This window comes from Zingiber officinale, chromosome 4A (genome assembly GCF_018446385.1).
Source record: "Zingiber officinale cultivar Zhangliang chromosome 4A, Zo_v1.1, whole genome shotgun sequence".
In the NCBI taxonomy this organism is placed as follows: domain Eukaryota; kingdom Viridiplantae; phylum Streptophyta; class Magnoliopsida; order Zingiberales; family Zingiberaceae; genus Zingiber; species Zingiber officinale.
The window spans coordinates 94,713,540-94,718,403 of record NC_055992.1 but is presented as its reverse complement, the minus strand read 5'-3'; positions in this window follow the sequence as shown (position 1 = coordinate 94,718,403).

Genomic DNA, 4,864 nt, shown 5'->3' with positions numbered 1-4,864 from the left:
TAGATCACTGTGTGCCAACTAGATTGACTCTTGAAAACTCTTCAATTGTGATTGACACATCCTAAACACCTTAGGAATAATTTTCCATTTCATTTCCAAGGCTTGATTACACCTTGAAAATTCCTAAAATGCCACCTTTTGCCATGATTAGGTTAACTACCTATTCAAGTAAGGTTGGCACACTCTAACTCATCTAGCGTGATGAAATCACGCTACTAGGAACCCAATACCTATTGGAGCTCATTGGGTTCACTAAGTATTCACTAGGGATGACTTCCCTAGCAACCCTTCTAATGACCCTCCTAGGCTTTGAAGCCTTGGTCATTTGGGACTCATCAAGATCAACTCTAGGGGTGACCCCCCTTGTGACCTTGGTGATGGTCTTTCTAGCCCTAGGTCTTGTTCCATAATCAAATGGAACATTGTGATAAGTGGGCTTGACCACTTGGGACTTAGGTTTGTGACCCAAACCTTTCATGTCCTTGGACATTGGTTTTTGACCCTTAAACCCTAGAGATGACTTCTCCAAGTTCTTAAGAGTCTTTTCCAAAGTATCAAGTCTTGACCTCAAGACTTGATTCTCCTTCTCTAATACCTCAATTTTTAATTTTTCATTTTTCTTTGAGGTATTCCTAGGCATGTGTCTAGTAGTTTTGGGATTCCTATCTAGGTTTCCCTTAACCTTAGATGAGTTGATCCTAGGGTTGACTTTCCTAGTGTTATCCTTATCTAGGCTCACATGTTTGGCACCTAAGCATGTGTATCGATTTCTATAATTATCATGCTTATCATTATTGTCAATTGCAATCAAACTACTAGCATGCATCTTACTAGTATTGCAATAATGTGCCTTAGATATTACCTTAGGGTTTGCCTTAGCTCCCCCTATCGATGTGCTCGGTCTCTTGTCCTTGTGAGATTGCCTCCCCCTCGGACATTAGCTCCTATAGTGTCCCCTTCGCTTGCATTGGAAGCACACCACGTGCTCCTTGCCCTTGCATATCGGGACTCCGACTTCCTTGACTTTTGGTGCCGGTGGAGTCTTCCTAATCCTCCTTGGACACTTACTCTTGTAATGTCCATACTCCCTACACTCAAAGCACATTATGTGTAATTTATTTAAAATTGAAATGCTTGAGTTACCTAGGGTTGAGGATGGATGAAGACTTTCTTCTTCATCCCTTCCGGAGGTAGAAGCTTCTTCCTCTTGCTCCATTCTTGAAGAAGAACTCTCCTCCTCTTCTTCCTTAGATGTTGAGTAGCCCTCAACTTCTAATTCCTCTCCTCCATGATGTGAGCTACTTGGCTCACTTGACTCCTCTTCATGACTTGAAGTGGAGTTCTTCTCATGGAACTTTGTCAAGTTGTTCCACAACTCCTTGGCATCGTTATATCCACCTATCCTACACAAAACATCATTAGGTAAAGAAAATTCAAAAATTTTCAATACCTCATCGTTGACTAGGGATTGGTGGACTTGTTCCTTGGTCCACTCCTTCTTCTCTAGGGTTTTTCCTTTCTTGTCCATCGGAGGCTTGAAACCTAATTGAACACAACTCCAATTTTCAAGGTTAGTCATAAGAAAATACCTCATTCTTACCTTCCAAAACGCGAAGTCGTCGCGATCGTAGAAAGGTGGAATTGTGACGTCTTCTCCAAATAACTCCATTCTCTAGCTCGTGCTTCCCCGGGTGTTGATCCAACGAAGAGCGACCTCGCTCTGATACCACTTGTTAGGATCGATGGTCGCGACTAGAGAGGGGGGTGTGAATAGTCGACCCCAAATTCTTTCGTTTCTTCCTACGATTAGGGTTAGTGCAGCGGAAATAAACAATAGAAACGATAAAGGAGAAGCAAACCTCAACACGAAGATGTAACGAGGTTCGGAGATAATACTCCTACTCCTCGGCGTGTCCGTAAGGTGGACGAAGCCTATCAATCCGTCGGTGGATGAGTCCCCGGAAAACCGGCTAATAAGAACACTCCTTCTGGGTGGAGAAACCTCACCACAAAAGCTTACAACAGCAAGAAGGAGTACAACAGTAGAGAAAGCAAACAAGAACAATCGAAATGTAAAACCCCTTTGCTTGCCTTCTCGTTGTCGACTGGAATCCTGATGAAGCAGCAACTTCTCGGATCCAAGCTCAGCTAGAAAACCAGCAAGAAGCTCACCCGAAGCTTCGGCAGTGAGAGCTCAGCAAAGCGCTCGCAGAAGGAACCAGGAAGAACTTGCAGAAGCAAGAAGGAAGAAGAGAGAATCCACTGTAGAAGCCCTTGAACTCCTTTTATATCCTGCACTCAACCTGCACTGCCCCTGCGAAGAACAGAAGACAGAAGACTAGCCGTTGTGTCACAACGGCTAGGACCTGGACCGATCAGGCACACTCCTGATCGGTCCAGACCGATCTGACGGTCTTGGGACCAGAATGCCTGATCGGTCCCCTGACCGATCAGCACACTTCACAGAGAGTTTGCGCAACTCTCTGTGCGTGCCCTGATCGATCCCGGGGACCGATCAGGCTTCATGCTGATTGGTCCCCAGACCGATCAGTAAGCTCACAGAGGCACTGATCGCTTTCTTATCGGTCTCCAGACCGATCAAGAAACAACAGTATCACTGGATCGGTCACCAGACCGATCCAGGTCTTGGTTTTTGCCCAAACCAAGTCCAAACCAATATCCGGTCAACCTTGACCTATTGGTACATCATGCTTAGCATCCGGTCATTCCCTTGACCTGCTAAGACTCTCCACCAAGTGTCCGGTCAATCCCTTTGACCCACTTGGACTTTTCTCTTCGTGTCAAGTATCCGGTCACTCCCTTGACCTACTTGACCTTCTCAACACCAGATGTCCGATCACCCTTGATCCATCTGGATTTTTCCTTGCCCGGCTTCACTCACCAGGACTTTCACCTAGCTTCACTCACTAGGATTTTTACCTGGTTTCACTCACTAGGATTTCCAATCTGCCTGGCTTCACTCACCAGGACTTTTCCGTCTGCCTGGCTTCACTCACCAGGGTTTTCACATCCGGTCCAGAGAACGAGCTACCGAGCCCTCTCTGACCACAATTCGGAGAACGAGCTATCGAGCCCTCTCCGACTTCCATCCGGTCCAGATTACAAGCTCCCGAGCCCTCTCTGACCTAGTCCGGAGAACGAGCTATCGAGCCCTCTCCGACTTCCACTTCCGGTCCAGAGAATGAGCTACCAAGCCCTCTCTGACCTAGTCCGGAGAACGAGCTACCGAGCCCTCTCCGACTTCCACTTCCGGTCCAGAGAACGAGCTACCGAGCCCTCTCTGACCTAGTCCGGAGAACGAGCTACCGAGCCCTCTCCGACTTCCACTTGCCAAGTTCCAATACTTGGACTTCTCCGTGCCAAGTCTCCATACTTGGACTTTTCCCGTGCCAAGCTCCCTGCTTGGACTTTTCCGAGTCAGGTCAACTCACCTCGGGTCAACCAGGTCAACCTTGACCAAGGGTTGCACTCACAACCTCCCAAGTTTCTGTTCTTGTCAAACATCAAGATACAACTTGAGTCAGGTCAATTCGAGTCAGGTCAACCAGGTCAACCTTGATCTAAGGTTGCACAAACAATCTCCCATCAAAATACAACTCTTTTGTTCTTGTCAAACATCAAAATACAACTCGAGTCAGGTCAACTCGAGTCGGGTCAACCAGGTCAACCTTGACCTAAGGTTGCACCAACACTCCTTACAGGCACCTCTGAGCGACGAACATCAATGTATACTTCATCCCAGGAGGCTATAGAAAACCCCTTGGTGCTATAACTTGAACAACAATAATTGTATTCATTTCCTAGCTATTTTCATGAGTTGTCAACTTTTGTAATAGGTTACTCCGCCTTCAACGAAAGAGTCCTTTTAGTGGAGTTATTTTCAACTTCCTTGAATTAACAATTACTTAGGTTGTAACCAAATAAAAAACTTAGCCTTCTTAGTTTTTCATTAAGTTGTTATATTTTATGCTAATTATTTGCTTCTATTAATCTTGTGTCCTTGATAAGTCGGAAAGCAAGAGATTATTCTAAACTTTCTTTCAGGGCTATTCACCCCTTTCTAGCCAGCCTACTTGGGCCAAACGCGAACCTACAAATGGTATCAGAGCCAAACAACTCTAGAAGGACTAACCGTCTGCTAAAGCAAGGAGACGATGGTCGGATCAAGCATCTATCCGCCAAAGTTTGAGGAGGAGTTTGCATTATGAAAACGCCGAATGGAAGTATTTTTTAAAACTGATTTTGATATTCTTTTAATAATAAAATATAATTTTGTAATGCCTAAAGATTAATATGGAGAGGAAAAGGAAGATCATCTATGGAATAAGGAGCAGAAAGGCTTCGTAGCGAACGGACGAGCCAAATTCCACCCGCTGATTGTATTTCCACCCCAGGAAATCAATCGGATCGACAACTATGACTCGACGAAAGAACTATGGGAGAAGTTGTCACGTCCCAACGGTAAGGTTGCCCAACAAAAATCGGACAATACCTCCCCTTAGCAGTGACAAATGAAACATATATACAATGTCACAAGGCTACTCACAAACTATCAACAGCCCATACGGCTGAAACAAAAAGAACATAACCATGCAGTTGTATAATAAGCACCCACACTACTGTACTAAAAACATAGTGGAAGACATAAGCAAAACATAAAGATAACACAACTAACTGTGAGCCGACCCGACTTGACACAACAACTATAAATCCACCACATGACTAAAATCCACAAACAAAACCAAAATGTAAATACAAGTGACTAGACATAACAAGGAGAATGTGATCTCAAATATAATGTGGGACTGGCAACTAGGACTTTCAAGCGACACGACACATCTTG